Raw genomic sequence first — 19,091 nt, forward strand, 5'->3', positions numbered from 1 at the left:
TCGAAAAGTATGATGATAATGATGATGATGATAGTCATAATCATGATGAAGAATTGTACCATTTACTAGCAGCACCTACAATTTACAACCTTTGATGTTGGTGATGCTATTCTCATTCTACATCTCAGGAGACTGAAGCTTAGATAGGCCAAGGGATGCATACATTCAAAGAGCAAGTAGGTAGCGGAAGTTCATTCTGCATCTAGACCTTTACTCCAAAATCCATGCTTTTCATCATTACACCATAGATTTTTTTCTCAAATGGGTATTTTGAAGGAAAATGACTATATGAGAACTTAACCATTATACTCTCTAGTTTAGGTATATACTCAATAACTGTGATTAAAGACAGATCTACCAGCCATCTTGCAGGTAAGTCATAGGGTTAACATTTTATAACAGAAACAGGGTCACATATTGAAATTCTTGTCCACCTCACCTAGCTCTACAGAAAGGGAAAACATACCAAGTAAAACAGAAATAGCCTTAGAATTTAGTTCTGAATTTACTTCAATTTGCTATTGTTATTGCTGATTTTCACAGGTGGTAATATTGGTTTGCTGGAGCCACCGTAACAAAACACCACAGATTGAGTGGTTTAAGCAACAGAAGTTTATTTTCTCATGGTTACGGAGGCTAGAAATCATGACTAAGGACTTTAGTTTCTGGTGAAGCCTCTCTTCCTAGCTTGTGGATGGCTACCTTTCCTTATATCCTCACCTGGTCTTTCCTCCATATGTGTGTGCACAGAAAGAAAAAGAGCAAGTTCTCTCATGTCTCTTCTTATAAGGACACTAATACTATTGGATTACAGTCCTACTCTTATGACCTCATTTAAGCTTAATTACTTCCACAGAGGCTCCATCACTTCCTGCAGTCACCCTGGGGGTAGGGGCTTCAACATATAAATTTTGGGAGGGATACAAACATTTCGTCCATCATAACATGGAAGCCTTGATTTGTCTCCAGGTTTATCAAAGGCTCCCTAAAAGCCCTGTTAAACTTCATCATGGAACCACATTGATATCTGTATTCTCAATATAAATACATACGTCCAGATTAGGGTTCTCAATTGGTTCATGTATTTATCACCTCCAGGCTTTTCTTGAGGACGGATCTTCTCTTGTGTCTCCCAGGGTTCCAGTCAAAGGAGAAAGTAATGTCAGTTACAACTTCTCAAGCCCTACAGTAACATTCACATTCAACTTGCTTCCTCCTTCACTTTTGTGGATTGCAGGACCTGTGGAAAGCCATGGGACATATTCTTTAGAAGGAGAATGGGGAGCTCTACTCTAGAGCTACACTAATATTTTGAAAAGCAAATTTTGCAGAGGAATTGGCCAAACCATTAATTTTTGCTTTTCAGACTATGACATTGAAGTTTTGAGGGGATATAATTCAGTAGCTCCAGTCTTGTTTTTTTTTTTTTTTTTTTTTTGAGACAGGGTCTTACTCTCTGGCCCAGGCTGGAGTGCAGTGGTGTGATCACATCTCACTGCAGCCTGAAATTCCTGAGCTTAAGCAATCTTCCCACCTCAGCTTCCCAAGGAGCTAGGACTATAGGTGCCCACTACCAGGACCTGGATAATTTTTTCTATTTTTTGTAAAGACAGGGGTCTCACTATATTGCTCAGGTTGGTCTTGAACTCCTGGCCTCAAGTGATCATCCCACCTTGGCCTCCCAAAGTGCTGGAATTAGAAGTTTGAGACACCTTGCCCAGCCTACATAAAGTCTTAACAGTAAAAATTATTTTGTTTCATATAGCTCTACTTAAATATTAAACTCATGACTATAAAATTAGCTTATTGATTAATTATTCCACCCAAAACAATATATATTTCAGATCATTTTCCATATTCTAGAATAACTCTTTTCACATGTTTGTACAACTTTTCAAGTATGTCTCTGGCATCCATTGATTTACTGACTTTTCTATATTTAAAAATTAATTTAGTTTGAGTATATTTGAAAAAGCACTGGAATTTCTATGCTTTCAGAAGCAATATAATGCACATCAATTATAGTTATAATTTACAACAATACTAAAGATTAATATTGAAATTTATATTATAATTATAGTTCCAATATATATTTAATAAATTTCTAAATCTTGATACTTAAATAGAATTTTATGAGGCACTGAGATGTTTAAAATTAAATTTCCTTTGTTTGGAAAATTGGTCAAACTTCTGTGACACATTTTATGGAAGAAATTTTTTTTGAACTACTGATTTATATGATTCATACAAAAAAATGATGCCTATGGATTTATATCAAATGCATGTGCTCTTTATAAAAGCAACTTTTTTGTTTTAGATAAATTGAGGAAAATAATAAATTTATATGACTATATCATGTGGGTGGTTACGAAGTCATTTTGTGTCCCTTTCATTTTGCCTCTTTTTTTAAAAAGAAGCTATGTATATGGGTGAGGGTTTGTGTATTTCTATCTTCTCAGATATTACCTATTAGCATTTCTAGCTATATGGTGATAGAGATCTGAGTTACATTTACTCAAATTAGATTTATTTATGTATACTTTTGAAATATTATTTCTAAACAGTGTTCAACTTTCTTTGACATATGCAGCTAGCTGCAGGGAAAAAAGTTTAATGAAAGATAGTTTGGAATCATTTATGTGCATAGTTTAAAAGTTAATCCTGTCTTATTTACCAAAATAAAATGGAGAAACAAAGAATTAGTAGAACCAGAATATTAGAGTTGAAAATGTAACTTTTTATTCTGAAAATAGACCAAAGTGTGTTGAAGCAATCTGAAAATCAGAAGAAAAACTGCGGACAAAATTTCAAACTTTTTTAATGCTTGTTAAATTGTTATCAAGTTGAAATGGAAGTTAAGTGCATTTAAAGACTTTTTGAGTAGAAAACAGTGCATTTCCTTCAGGAGCTACTGGGTAAACTTTCATTTTTTTTTTAAATGAAATAGATATTGTATACTATTTATGATAAGGGCGAATACAGATGAGGCACTTAGTTTAAAAAAATAGATTGCAAAGAATGTTACATATTCTCTGGTAGCTTCTTAAGTCATTTTTTGTTGTTCTTTTGTTCTGTAATTGATTGCTAGCACCCCCTTTAACCCACCTTAAAGGGCAAGCAGGAAATTCATGTTTTCGTTCATCAGCCCATCCCTCTGAAAAGCGTTCGATATTAAAACAGTTTGCAAGGAGCAAAAGCGGAGGAGACAAGAGGCCCAGCTAGACTGTAGCAAGGTTAGAAGAAGATTGCCTGCAACACACATCGGGTCTTGTTCCTGTCCAGTATTTGCATGGAGATATCAAGTTAATTAGGGTAGGACTCTGTTCTTCGCTTTATACGTGACCTTTTATTCTATCTGTGGCTCTCTAGTTCATGTGGTGTCATAAAGCTATGAGAAAGTCTTTCCAGCTGTTTGACACAAACTGGAAAAAATTAAGCATTGATATTTCTTTTTGCCTGAAGGTTTTTACAGCAGCAAAGTATTGCCGAGGCAAAGTTGATATTCTGGTAGATTTGCTGTGGATGTCAGAATGTTTCTTTTGTCCTTTGGCTCCCCGCTTTCCTTGATGATCAGGTGCAACCCAGAAAGTCTCAGAGAGGAGTGGGGTGTTGGGGGTGTGTGCATTGGTTCAGGAGGAGGTTACATGGCAGAATTCCCACGAATACTGGCGAAGGATAAAAAAGATAAAGAAATCTTGTTTTTCTGAACGAGAGAGGATTCTCTGCATGACTTCCCCACTGTTGGGGTGATGAGCTTTCAGGCTGAGATTTTATTAACAATTCATATGGAGATTGAGGGCAGTGGAGGAGCAGATTCTCACATAAACTTGATCTGTCCATGAATGCAGTTCTCTGTTTGCCCTGACCCTGCATGGCTTAAGACACTGCCTGTGAGGCCAGTGTGCCAGACACAAAGAAAGAAATGAAAAGCAAGCACATTCCAGGAGTCTGCACAAAGGAGCCCAGCAGTTTCTAGCCGTCTCCCCAGAGAGGATCTTATCTCTGCGTGGCCAAAAACCTCTAAAATGTTTATTTGTGTACCTAAAGTTTTAAAATCCATGTGGCTGCTCATTAAGCAATAGTCTATAGAGATGTTTTGTTAGGTTTTAAGATTTTGTTTTCTGAACTTGTCGAAACTGGAAAAATATTTGCAAGGGTGCATTTTCTCCAAGTTTAGCTTTAGAAGTCAGTGGACTTGAATTGTTTTAACTCTGTTAATTGGTAGGTACCTTGCAAAATGGGTCCTTTCTAGCTTTAGGAAAAGCTAGACCAGCGTTTTAAAGCTTGATTTGACTTCGTGATACATCGTGACACTGCAGCTCTGGAACTTGTGGCAGAGTGAGTTAATGCATGAGATGAAACTGACATGGGGTCACAAGCCTGGACATCCCCTTGCTCATGAACACAGATCACTGTGTTGCACTAGAAAAACCATGGAAGGAACAAGTGGAGAGAAAAACTGAGATAAAATAACAAGGGAAACTAGGAACTTTTAACATTATAACATTTTTACAATTATTGGCAGTCAGTTATATCTAGAAGCATTATAACAGGATATTGATAAGCTCTCATGAGACATTTCTCTATAACTTAATATACTCGATTGTATTGTTTAGCAAATGCATAGGCTGAAAGTATGATATCTTTAAATTCAGGGGATAAAAACTTGATATACATAATTCTGTTACTAAATTACATATTTCCATAGATGCTTAAAAATCAGAAAATCCAGATACACAGACTTGAATTTTGCATATGTGTGTTTAGCTGTTCAAATTGCTTCAAACTTTCATGGTTCATTAATTAAATAATTAGTAGAGGAATGCAGGCAAATGCCATTAATTATGACAGGTTTTGTTCTTTTCATTTTATAGTGGTTTTATTTCCATGAGATTAACTGTCATACTTAGGCTAATTGTCAGTAATTGGTGACAAAATCACTTCATTGTTTTTCTATAACATGATACTAATTAGGATCTTTGCAATATTGGCTCAGCCATGTTGTATATTTTACTTTCTATGTTAATTCAGTGGTAGCTAATATCAAATGCAACTTTTTAAGAGATATATGGGATAAATTGTTTCTATTAATAATTAAACAAGTCTTTTAAACAGCTTATCATAAGTGAATTTTAAAACATTGAAATTGAAGGAAGCTTTTATTATAGGTTTAGTTGCTTTCATGAAATTTCAACTGGTTTTCCTGATTTGAATTGAATCCTGTTGGAATCATCTTTAAAATTTCACAATTACAAATTTCAACTGCTTAACCACATGCAATTTTCATCATTCTATTTGCGTAGGCAACTTTGAAATTAGCGTTGCTAAAAATGCTTTAGTGAGATATTACAGAGCTTAATGGGATTGTCTTTCTTTTCATACCTGATAGTTAAATTGATTCTCAAAAAAATAGTATATTATTTATTCCTGTTTTCTGTTTTTTTTTTCATGTTTTGTTTTGCCACATAAGAATGTTTTTCAAAGGGCTATATTTATAATGAAAATATATACAAAGAGTTGAGATTATAAAAGCTTGGTCTTATGTATTTTTTCCAACACAGAAGAGTGTGTTCCATGTAGGTAATAGGTTGTAAAGAGAGAAAATGTGATAGTATACTATTTTTTGAAGTGAGTTTTAACACCAGTGGGAGAAAATATCACCACATTACAAAGCCTATTAAAATAATCACAACCAAAACTGCTTTATTCATTTTGTTCCTTAAAAGAATTCTCACTGATTCCCCTATGATTTTTATAAATTCATAAGTATAAAAGTTTTCAAATACTTTGAAGTATAATCTTCTTGCTTCTTTTCCTTATTCTTACATACTTTTACCAATCAAGTGCCATTTTACAGTTTATAACCTACTCTATTTGTTTTAAATGCATCCATAATGCATAACTCGGAGCTGAGTGTCTCACAGTCATCCTGAAAAAAAGTTTTTATGAAGTGATTAGAAAAATAATTGCCTATTAAAAGGAGAAGATTGGTTTGAGCAGGGAGAGAAGAAACTGAACTTTGAAATTGAAAGCATTCATCATTAGCAGGACACATACGCACCAAATCTGAAATTAGAGAAAACTCACAAAATATGTATCTTGGCAAGAGGAATTGTTTGAGTTTTCTAAAGCTGTCAGCCCATTTTCTCTATTTTTTTTCCCTGTTAAAGAAAAACTTCAAATGAAAAGCTTCACCTTTTGTACAAAGTTGAAATGTTTTATTATTGCAGAATTGTTCTACACTGTACAAAACCAGAACAATTCAATAGCGTCCAACAGGGGAGACACAAATGAGAATCTTTCTGTCATTTTAGAATGCCCACAGCAAAGCAAAAATAAGTATAAAAATCTATGGTTGTTTCCTTGAAAAAAAAGGAATCTTTTCATTACAGCAGTTATTTGAATACCCATTCAGGCTCTTTTGTAACATGTTGTAATAAGTGCACTTCTCCTAAATGAAGAATACTCTTGAAGGGACAAAACTCAAACATAGACTATGTTTAGATGCTGTATTTCAATAGTTCACACCATAGGATTAAATGAAGATTATTTTTCTTTTTTTGTGTGTTCCAGAATATAAATTCCCCAAAGTAAAATTCAGTTTGTTCCTTTTTCACCTTCTTGGTGTATGTCCAATATGTTTTCTTAATTTTTTGTCAGTTTCAAATACATAAAATGTGAAAAATAAACAAGTGTGAAACTGACTTCAAGTTTAAGACTGATCAAGTATTATAAAAGTTACTTAGAGAAGATAATTTTTTCTCTTTTATTCATCCTGCCATATCATAGGCTGTGGAGAATACAATAGGATGGAGTTTTCCTTTTTTGAATATGCTAACCGTTCAAGGAAAATACAAGAAAGTAGGACTCTGGCAACTCTGGTAATGGTATGAGCCATATCCATGGGCACCTAAATCCTATAGGAAAAAAATAAGAAATCCAGTCTGCTTTTCACATAATTATACTTGACAACCATATAGACACCACTGGGGCTAGCGCGAGTAGCAGTCAGTATGTTAGACTGCCCTGGCCCCAGAAGTCTTTTATAATTGTAATCAGTTTCTTCATCTGTCTACTCTGTGCCAGCACCTCTAATTAGCCATAGTCTCATTTTAAAAATTAAGAACAACCCACATGCAATAAAATCAACAACAACAACCATCCCTCAGCATCAACTATATTTTTCACGGGAACTTAACCACATGGAGCAGTTGCGTCCAGCTCCTGGGCTCTGACCTATGGGGCATACTTGGGGTTAATCAACCTCCCCAATGGGAGGTTGATACCCATTTGGAAGACTAGAGCCCACTCTAGTGCTACCAAACTCATGTGCTATTTTTTTATATTTTCATGTATTTTATTCAGTGATGTGTTCACACATAGCAGAAATAGCTTCACTCTCTTCCTGCTGTGTGGACTACCTACCAACTAAAGCAAACAACAATTTTAAACAAAATAAAAAATGATCAGTGGTAGAACATATTTATTCCAAGCTTATTTCAGTTTATGTTGCTCAAATGAGTTCCACATTCCATGAAACTTGTCTTTTCCCTGGGCTTAAGCTCCTGCAGCACTTGGGAAAGTGAGCAATGACTACATTAAAAAGCATAAAGCATAATAAAACAATGTGATAAGCCTTAAGGTGCTTTAGTTTTTACTTATTTTAGAATGTATTCACAATTTTTTCTGTCTTGCAATAGAGGCGTACATGTATAAAGACTCCTATTACTCCTCTTATTACATCCACATTTTCTGGGGCCTTGATTCTGTAGTGGGCAATATCACCATATTTAACTTGGGACAAATTTACATGACATCAAAGACAGGTCTCAGCAAGTCAAAGGTGCATGATACAGGCTCATTACTGCATGCTGTGTGGCTTACCTGGGCAAGCAGCCATCAAATCTTGCTTCAGGTGACAATGTCTTCAGGTGAAACCAAATTGTGTATGCTTTGCCCTTTGTGCCATATGACCATTGTTTTCATTCATAAATAATGATTGAATCACAAGCTCACTTGCTCTAGAATCTCGTAGTAACCTGTGACTGATGATTATGTTGCAAATTACCTAGCCATCCACCAGCTAAAAAAAAAATATGTCTTCTTATTCTTTTTTCCATCAGAGCTGTTGGGATTCATCAACACTCTCAGATGTTCCTACCAATGTAGGCTTCATTAGAGGCTATTCTCTTATTTTTAACAGCAGGGATAAACTACTTAAGATTTTATCTTCAAGTATGAGCATACAAAATTTTCAAGCTTGAAATCATGCTTTGGATATTCCTTCTAATTCTCTAACCTTCTTATGATGAGATGTGACATTTCTATTTTGTCATATCATTCAATGCACCATTTAAAAAATAATTTAAAATAGTATCTAAAATTTAAAAAGAACTTAGGCACTAATATGTGCTATAGTCTTGCCTTATTATTTAAGATAATAAAAGAGTAAAATTATATAAGGTATCTTTGCAGGAACATACTCTTCTGTGAAGGATTACATGGCAATGTAAAGAAGCTGTTGTCATGAAGACCCAGTAGTCAACTATAATTAAATTTCAAAATGATGGAGAAAAAATTTACTAAAATGAAGAAAAAAATCTGCTTTTTAAAAACTACATTGAAGAATTATTTATATTTTTATTTATAATACAGACTTTTATTCCAGGGATAACTTCTAACAAGCTCAGGATGTGGAATATTAAATTAATTATTACAAGATATAGCCTAATGAGTACATTATAAACTGTCAAAGGTTTAAAAACACCAGAGCAGGGCATGTGATTTTGGTTAACACACTCATAGTGAGTATAGGCAATTCTTAACCTTCTTGATTTTTACATCACAGTTTTGCTCTTTGGTTTACTTCTTCCTGTGATCAATACCCAGGCAAAGCCAGAGCTCTTCAGGAGAAGATTGCGATTATAACAATGTCAGCCTTTGCTTTTAGCAGAGTGATGAGGTTATCAATAATGCATTGGAGATCCCAGGAACCTTGAACATACACACATCACAGCTGCCCTGCATTTATTGTAGGACTTGCAAGTTTGAGCTGAGTTGTCACCACCTCTGTGTTTGAGCCAGTCATTGATGCAGTCTCAAGAAATCTTGGGGGCATAGGGAGAGTTGTTGAGATTATATAACTGAAACATTGCATTTGAGGAGGTTGTTTAGGAGTGAGAATACGTCTATGAAATTGCTTTTGTAAAGAAGCCTATTCAATACTCCTTTAATAACCTTCCGTCTGCCCACTTCCCTTCTAATGTTTATAGGTTTTGTTGTTTCTCTGACAAGTTTATTCATATCCTAACAGCTTGTCTGGCAGCAGGGTTCATGTTCTATACTTGGGCTTTCTGGTCACGGTGGTGGCTGAGGGTGATGGAGAGGGGGAATAAGTGAGTGTGGAAATGCAAAGCTGTCTCTTGTTACATTTTATCGATCTCATTCTGGTGTCATTCAATTAAGACAGAAATGTGATGGATAGTCTCTGCACAGATTCCTGGGTTGCTCTCCATCCACTGCAGATAAAGCTTTTGTGTTTTATTTTGGGGGAAGGGGTGGAGAAAGGGCATGGGCAAGTGGGAGAAATCAAAGATGCTATGTGATCTGAATTACAAATCAATGTCTCTCTAAGGATGCTCCAAAATGTCAAACATGCCATGTTTATATTTTCACATACACACAGTACTTCTGTTGATGTATGAGATGGGTTACTAGAATTAAAGGTAGGGTTAATTATTGTTGATTTATTTTCAGAGACCTATGAGCTAACTCACCCTTCTACCAGCCCAAGATGATTAAAAATGAGCCACATGGAAAAAGACTTGAGTCAAAATCGTGCCATTTTTGAAGTTTGTGAAAATGAGAAATTCTCTTCTATTTTTTTTATGGGACTGTGATTCTAGGCTAACCTCTTTGCAAATAGATTTTAAAACTGGTAAAATGAAAATAATAGGTAAAGTGTTTTTTAGGTTAAATAAATAATAATTATGTCCTATACCATTGAGAAGTATGTTATCATGAGTAAAATACCAGAATTTAGAACTGTATAAATTCTGATCCATACTCTTGATGACATGTTTTTTCTTAAGTACATCACCATCGTTATTAGATGCCAGAGTTATAATGAGGATAATAAGCATTCATGGATGTGAGAAGCTGTAAATCTAACAATTCATGTAAATAAAGTGTATTTTAAAAAGACATTAATTACTGCAAACAGATACCATAAAAGCAGGTTATGCTAAGTAAACTGTCTTGATTCCTCTCAAAGCAATGCCAGATTCAAACTGAGCATGCACAATTTTCCAATCAAGGTTATGGCTTCTGATAATTAATCTACAATAAAAGATAGTGTGGAATAAAAATACAAGCAGCAGTTTTAAAGAAGAATAATATGTTAATATCTACACTTCCCTGTGTACTTGGTATGTGACCTTGGAAAAGATACATATACGTCCTCTAATTTAAACCTTAATTTCATTATCTGAAAAATAATAAACAGAATTACTGTGAGAATTATGAGACTAAAAGTATAGAAATGCCTATTTCATGCTTTTCCTATGTACGTGTCATATAAGAGGCATCGAACACATTTAGTTTTATCCTGAATTCCCCTGTATGATTTTGACACTGATAATTTGGTCCTATAATAAGCTTGCTCAGTCATTTGGGAAAGGAATGTAAGCAAAGAAACATAATACACTTGGGCCCTACCACTGTGAGTCAAAAATTTTCCAGATCTGAATTCACAGAGGCTAATTTACCAGTCCATGTAACATTTCACTCAAGAAATTTCCAATTGTTCACTAAAAGTTTGTCCTAAAATTTCGTTTATGAAAGAGACTCTGTGAATCATGTCTTAAACCAAATTTTTAACGATATTTTAAGTATGCTTTTAAATATCCTAAAGTTAAAGAGCAGGAATTGGCTAAAACAGTTATTTACTAATTTTACAAAGGTTATAGAAATGATTTAGATGGGGATCTAATTGATAATCCACATTTAACCTACTCAACAAGTTAGAAAAACACAAAATCTTACATTGCTGGCTCATGCATCAGCCTGTAGGCATTGCTGAAAGTTAAACGTATATATGTAAGGTGGGGTATGGCTCTCTTCATTTTTTTTCCTTCTGAAGTCATACAGTTTTAAATAGAATGTTTAAAGAAAACCAACTTCATGAGTTAAGGCTTACCTCAAATATATATCAAGGTATAATTGCCATCTATTTAAGGAAAATGCATCCATTACAGGCAGGTAGTAAGTAAAGGATTTTTCTCCATGATCAAAACATAATTAGAGTATTTCTGGTAAAAGGGAGGTTTTATCCTAAATTTTGCACATGATTTTTTCCCAATTATCTACTTTATGTGTGGTAAGACTGCTTAGTACATCCTTTCTGAAAACTACCAACCCTCTGTTGAAGATATGAGTTAACAGATTTCTACAGTCTAACATAATCATTGTGAACTCAATCAGCATTACTGGGGAATAAATGTATTTGTGTGTTTTCATGGGGGATTAATACAGATCATTTCATAAGAGGTATCGATAGTACACCTTGATGTCTTAGAATAACGTTCATTTTTCCCCCCAGTAAAGTAGGAATCGCAGTGGTGTGTTTGGTCATTCTCATACCTTTGAAATAGTTTAGGTCTAATCTGGGGCTGGGGTGCTTCTTCATTCTCTTGGATACAAGAAGATGGTTTTGAAAAACAGTGTTCTAACATGCACCACGTTCTACAGCTGGAATTTCAAATATCCTAGAAGGTAGATTCAAAAAAATTAACAAGTAATTATTATTTACAGAATTTACAGAAACAGAGACTCTAGTTTGGGATCTTACCTTGTAAATTATAACTTTCCATGTTCAATTCCAGGAGAACACGTGCCCTAATACTTGTGGCAATATTGCCTCCTCTTAAAATCTTAAAGAAATGTTTTCATGGCAATGTACAGGATAGTTAAGCACCAGTTTTCAATTATAAATGTTTGTTTGTTTGTTTATTTATTTGTATATCCAAAGGATCCTTTATTAACCAGAGCAAGACTGTGGCATTTCTTTTTTTTTTTTTTTTTTTTTTTTGAGACAGAGTCTCACTCTGTTTCCCAGGCTAGAGTGCTGTGGCATCAGCCTAGCTCACAGCAACCTCAAACTCCTGGGCTCAAGTGATCCTCCTGCCTCAGCCTCCTGAGTAGCTGGGACTACAGGCATGTGCCACCATGCCTGGCTAATTTTTTCTATATATTTTTAGTTGTCCAGCTAATTTCTTTCTATTTTTAGTAGAGATGGGGTCTCGCTCTTGCTCAGACTGGTCTCAAACTCCTGAGCTCAAGCAATCCTACTGCCTCGGCCTCCCAGAGTGGTAGGATTACAGGCGTGAGCCACCACGCCCAGCCGGCATTTATATATATATATATATAAAATGTTTGAACATCTGACAGGCAGTAATCCCACTGCCCGCCCACCACCCCCAGCACTGATTTCCTGCCCCCTGCAAATGGAAAGGGGGATGATTGCCCCACCCAGGCCACAAGGCCACACTCGCCTGCAAGACAGAGGGAGAAAGGGGCTTTACTGTAGCCACCCCCTGCCCATCAGAAATCAACCAGGATTCTCTCAAAGGAAAAAAAAAAATACAGAAATCAAAACATTTAAATATGAAAAACCAACGGGAATTGGGTGGTTATCTTTATTAAAATGTTTCACTGCCTTCAATTAATATTGAAAAGCTTGCTGTTGTTGTTTACTTCCTATCTCTTTATAAGCTCTGCTTCCAATTAGAATGTAAGCATTGTAAAGGAAAAAACAATTGCAGATGATGAAAGAATGTTGAAGTAATGATGCTGAAAGTACTACTTGTCCTCAAGAGAAGACTCTTGCCATAATCTTCTCTATTCTTATTTTCTGTTCATCAAAGAGGTTTAAAGGATTATGCCATCCCTAGACCCAGGTAGTTTCTTCTCTTCAACACTTAAATACTCACTCTACATTTATTATTGACCTAACATAATGCTCTAAGTATTATGTTGCATGTAGTGTATGAACAATTTCAAATTAATAAACTATATGCAATTTTTATAATCACTTGTTTGTCTTTAGGTTTGCAGGATTCTGATCAGTATCTGCCTCTCTCGGTCTGTCTTCTCTCTGATTCTGAAAAAAAAAAAAAAAAAAATAGGTCTTTCACATGGCTTTCTGGCCATAACAACATGGTTTCAAATGGCTTCCTCAGTAGTCCACTACCACATACGTCAAATAAATTGTTCTTTTGAAACTTCAAAGTCTTTCTTAACACTCTTCTTGTTAAAGTTTCAGCCTAAGAAAATTTCACTTGGGTATTCTTCACCTGAGACTCCTATTCAGGGAAATCCATTCTCTATTTTGGCTCATTCTCTCTGCCTCTTTTCGCTCTCTCTCTCTGTCTCTATTTTTTTGCACTTTACTCATCTCTTTCTGTCTAACTGTGTTGACAATTCTTTGTAATCATAACATTGGAGTTTTAAATGTGGCGTGAACCACACACTGCATCTCTGTGTTTTCATATATGAAGATTCTAAGGCCCAATTCTAATTGCTCAAATCACAGAGAAAGTTTAGGAAATGCCCTTGCCCTTTGGAAAAATCTGAATGCCTTACGGAGCGTCAGTCTATCACCTTGTCTATGAGTTTGCAGCACAGAAATCCTTGTTTTACTTATCTGTCTGTCCACAGTGCCTGGCACCCTGGTGGAGGTCAATATGTACTTGTTATAATAGTTAGAAAACTTTATGTCATATTTGAAAATATTAATAACACAAGATGAGTAAAATTTCATCTTTCCAAACCCAGACATGCTAATTATATGTTCTTCTGAGCATGAAGAGAAAATTGAATGTTTTAAAACTATGTCCTGATAATTTTCTCTTCATCGAGATTGTGTTGATCCAGAGGAAAGAATCGGGACCCTATATTTCTGTTTCTCCTCAGACCATTTCTAGATGGTTAATATTAGCATTAATATTCTTCTTTTTTATATTTGAAGAAGGTATATCCAAGAAGATCATTTATTAAGATCCTTTTTGAGAATATCTGCACATCTGCTACACATATAAGCTATCTTGGTACTGAAAGTTTGAGCAACACTCTGCTAAGAATATAGGTATACTCCCGAATCATACATTCAAAAAGACACTGAAGATGAAAACTAGAAATTCTCCATGTTGACCAAACTTCTCACTGTATTGTCACCAAGTCTTTTACCTTTTCTCTCACCAAAATCTGATTTATTCCTTATGAGGTTTTTGGGTTGTGTTCTGTTTTGTTTTCGGTCATTAATGAGCATAAGATGAGCTATTTGGCTGTCCACTTGAATTACGTAGGTTAGTGTTGAACCAAACTTTTCTCTGACCATCAGGCACAGCAAACATCCTAAAAGACTGACTTGTAACAGACTGAATCAAAGGTGTGGAAAAGGAAAGTGCAATTATCTGGACAAGCTGGTCAAAGAGAATAAATGTAAAACAGAAGTGAGGCCATGCTGCTTTCAACTGTGACTTAAGAAAAATAATCTTAGTGTGTCTATGCATAACTAGAGATGTCTTAAAAGATAGACATGCATTTCTTGGCTCATTTCCTATCATGTTAGATTGTTTCTGAGTTTTTTTTCCCCCATTCAAGCAGGTTCATAAAGAGGAAGGTTCACCATTTTAGAGTGAGCCACAAAATCTGTACCTCAGCTGGGTTCAGATGTTCCAGGATTCTACTGTACTTGGTCATTGTACCCAAGGGTGATAAAGTCCTTGGGGATTAACTCTCACAAATTCAAGTTTATGAGAGACTTACCTACACACAAAAAAGAAAACTACCGTGGATAAATGGGCATATCTACTTGTTAGCTGGTCACAAGTTTCTCTCCCCAGTAGAATAGACAATTTAGGAACTCATATCATTATTTGTATGGCCCTTATAGGTTATAAAATGAAAATAAATAGTATACATTAATCCTAGTGTCTATCACCGTATAATTCTTATTTGACCTTGCAATCATGTGAAGAGGAGACCTCAACTTGGTTGATGAAAAGCTTCCTTCGAATGGACTCTATGTTATGTCCTTCCTTTTTAGTATTCATGGAGATCATCACTGTTTACAGGTAAAATAAATCATAAGAATGATATAATTCAAAACAATTACAAATAACTAAACAAAATAAAGTTCCAAAAGAACAAACCAGTTAACAAACTAAAACATGTCACTAGTAGACACAGATGTATACTCTGATACTTTTTGTCTGTCTATTTGTCTGTTTTGATTTTAAAAATTATTAATAGCAATTTACCTAGCAAAGTGTCAAATGCAAAATAAAGCTGAATTAGATTACTTGTAATATTGCTTCCAGATATCACAAATATATGAAAAGTCCCTGAACAACTGTGCTATTTTATATCCTTTCTGAATTTAGGAAGATAGGCTTTCTGATTTTTTTTTAATCAGCAAAAACTAATCAAAGATCTCTTATGTGAGCACTATACTCAGGACGGAGTGATATGAATGTACAAAGACATCACTTCTTACTTTAAGCTGCTTGCAGTACTTCTAGGTAGACAGGCTCTGCAAATAAAAGGAAAACTAACCATTGTAAGTCAGTTTGAAGTGCTAAAGAAGTGATCCAAATGATATCCTCTTCAGAACTTCAAAAGAGATTTGTGCTTTTATCTATATAACCTGAAGCAATCAGAGAAGCCTTTTTGAAAGAAATGTGATTTGAGAATGGTTCTAAAAGAAGGTTAGAGACAGAAAAGCCACCACCACCAACAACAAAAATCCCAGAGAACTCTATATTTCTGCTCTCAATTTCAAGACCATGGAGAACTACTCATCACAGATGGAGGAAATAGACCCATTAAGATTGCACCTGGGCATCACAGGGAAGCTCTAGAGCACAGAGATTGATATTCCTTGCATGTTTGTTCTCTGGTTTAACTTAATCACTGGTTCAATGATCCAAATGAAAGTATCTGTCCCAATAAATAAATATGGAGCATAATGTAAAACAATAAGGGCACTTTTATATTTGTGTGTTGGGCAAGTGGGTGAGTGAATATATGTAAGGAACACTTTTTTTTTTCACATCATGTATGAATCTGTGGGAGGTATCTCTCTGTCAGCACCTTTTATATCTTTTTGATGTAGATTGAAATGTTACATATTCAAAACAAAAGATAGATGTATGAAATGCTATAAGAAGTAATAACGTGTGAAACAGACCTTGTAGTTTCCCACTCATCCACTTCTAAAATCCTTTTCCTTTCCAATTCCTCCTGTCTCAGGAAATGGCACTGACATCCACCCCGTATCTCAAATGTAAAACCTAAGTGTGATCTTGGGTTTCCCCCTTTTTCTGACACCCACATGCTTTCTATCAGCAAGTCCTGACAAGTTGACTTTCAACTCTTTTTCAGTATAATCAATTCTCCCTTCCTTCAGGACGACCACTCTTCTTTGAACCATTGACATCTGCAGCAGTAGCCCTCTAACTGATGTTTCTGTTTCTATTCTTCTCCTCCTAGAGTTAATTTTCCTCACAGCAGTTAAGACAATTTTCAAAAAATGTAAATTAGATAAAGCTCTCCAATAGTTTCTCATTAGAAGAAAATCTCAACCACTTACCCTTGCCTACTTGGTCCTACATTACAAGGCTTCTGCCTCTATAGTGAGTTCATTTCCTACCACTCTCCAGCTTGTGTATCATGTTATAGCATCACTGGCCTTCAAGAAGTTCCTCCCCTAACATACCATGATCCTTCCAGCCTCAGGGACTTTACATTTGCTTCATCTGCCTGGAACACTCAACCTCCACATGAACTTCTCCATATGGTTTTCACCACTAAAACACCGCTTCCTCAGAAAGACCTTCTCTGACCTCACAACCATTACTTCCAACTCATTATTCTCTATCTCCTGGTCCTGATTTGTTTAGAGTCATAGTACTTGTGGATGCCTGGACACATGTTATTTATTTATGTGTTTGTTTATTGTCTCTTTCTCCAATATAAGTCCCATCACAGCAGTAATACTGTCTTTCTTGCTTATTCCTAGAATCTAGGAGAATGCAGGCCCCAAACGAAGTATGTGATTAGTATTTGCTGAATGAATTTATTAAAGAATGTGAAATGTAGTCTGTGAGGATCCATCTAAAGGGGTGAAAAATTGTTCTGTAGCCAGGAGGACCTGGATTATAATTTCAATTAGGACACATATTTACCTTCTGGACTTGGGAAAATCACTAAATACTTGAGTTTTCTCCTTTAAAAATGGGAATAACACTACATATCCGACTGGTTTCTAAAGAGAATTAGAGATAATGATCATTGTGAACACAATGGTTGGCCAAAAGGAGATGTTCACTGGTAATAATAAATAATAGTAATAGTAATAGCTAACATAAGGGTAATAATCCAATTTCCTGGATTCTAGCCAGTATACTTCACCAAAGCAGCATAAAATAAAACCACCCACCCTTCAACTCATTGTCAGGGACTTCCAATAGATTCTTCAATATGCAGCCTTTGGAAATGGAGTAAGAAGCAGAGCTTAAATAGTTCAAACTCATATGGAGGAAAACAATGAAAAATACACAAGGGAACAATCTTAAATTTGAAAGGAAATTGATCCAATGACCTAATGTATCTTTTTATTATTTTTGGGGAGAGCATGTGTGTTTAATTCATAGAATTCTTCACTGTTTCTAAGCTAGAATACACTTAGATGAAAATTCCACTTCAATCAACAAAATTGGATTTTAAACATAGCAACAGAAATTTCAGTATTGAAAAGTTTTTCTATACAATGTATTAAAATTTATTGATTAGATGAATCCCCACTTGCACTTTGTGTGAATTATGAAAAAGATGCCCTTTCCTCTGTGAAGATGACACATTCACCTTGCAGGTGCAATGCTTATGGCTTGTAAGCAGAGCCTGTGCTGGATCTCAGTCTTACTCACCTCCCTGACTAGTCTGTTTTTACAGGGCACAGTCCAAACAACCGTATGCAGAGGCCCTGTAAATACTAGATAATGAATACAAAGACAGAATAGGATTCTGAATAGAGTGAGCTGAGGACAGACAAAGCTCAGCTATGCCTTTCTTTAATTTGTAATTTTGAATGCATGTAGAGTAACAGAGGTTTACAGTTTCCACAACAACAATAAAATTATAGTCATCTCATATTTAAATGGAGATAACTCTAAAAAATCTTAGAATATTATTTTTTAGAGTTTTTATATTAATATCCAAGTAGCATGCTTGTTAATATTTTAAGCCTAATGTTACTTTATATTTGATAAATTTGTTGTGGTAAGGAGGTTAGGGTAGGAAAGAGAAGAGTTGGTCAGGAACTGGATGGAGTAATCCCTGCTTCTTAGAGTCCTTGAAGTGTTCAACTTAATTCTAATGATCTTTACTGAGCATCCACTCCTCTGTTGGAAATTTTAATTTGTAGAACAAAATGTGCAGTTTCAGACCGTATGGAAGCAACACCTGGAAGCATAATGTCAGCATAAAAATCACTATAATACAGTGTACAGTAATATAGATTCCATAACAACAAAAATGACAGGTCAAAGGAAGGAAAATCTACACACTGACAGATGGATCAGAAAAGTTTCACGAGAGAAGTAGGCTATTTCACTGTTTTTTAAGGGCAAGATCACTCTGCCATCTTAATTTTATATCCTGGCTTTCTGTATTAAATCTGGTCCTTTGAATGTGTAAGAGAACTAACTCTTTAGGGAACAGAAGACAACCCACTTTAGCAAGAGTGCAGGAGGCATACATGGAAAGAATGAGTGTAAGTTGAGATTGGCAAAATATGAGTGATGAGATGGAGCAGATTCTAGAGAAGTGTGTTCTTTTTCTGTTTTGCTATATTTGAACAGATAATATATTTCTTTTGAAAGCTTTTGAACATGCTCAGGTCTAACATGTCTAAAGAATGAATTGCCATATGAATATGGAAGGGATCATTTGAGTTAGGGGGAGTGAGGATGGTATTTAGCAGTATATTATTTTGTAGCATCCTAGGGAAGCAGTAAGGACTTAATGTAAAA

General features: G+C 35.2%; 1 long non-coding RNA gene and 1 other non-coding gene across 2 annotated transcripts in view; one reads left to right on the forward strand and one right to left on the reverse strand.

Annotated features, from left to right (window-relative positions):
- Positions 1-3,249: 3,249 nt before the first annotated feature.
- The window catches only part of LOC123642586, a 109,636-nt gene continuing 93,794 nt past the window's right edge, over positions 3,250-19,091 (forward strand). The window contains exon 1 of the long non-coding RNA XR_006736489.1: positions 3,250-3,312. This is a non-coding gene — a long non-coding RNA (uncharacterized LOC123642586). The remainder of the gene's footprint in view (positions 3,313-19,091) is intronic.
- Positions 8,116-8,183, reverse strand: LOC123630859. The gene has a single exon (XR_006732800.1). It is a non-coding gene; the product is annotated as a small nucleolar RNA SNORD74 (small nucleolar RNA).

The sequence above is a fragment of the Lemur catta genome, chromosome 1, assembly GCF_020740605.2.
Source record: "Lemur catta isolate mLemCat1 chromosome 1, mLemCat1.pri, whole genome shotgun sequence".
Taxonomy (NCBI): domain Eukaryota; kingdom Metazoa; phylum Chordata; class Mammalia; order Primates; family Lemuridae; genus Lemur; species Lemur catta.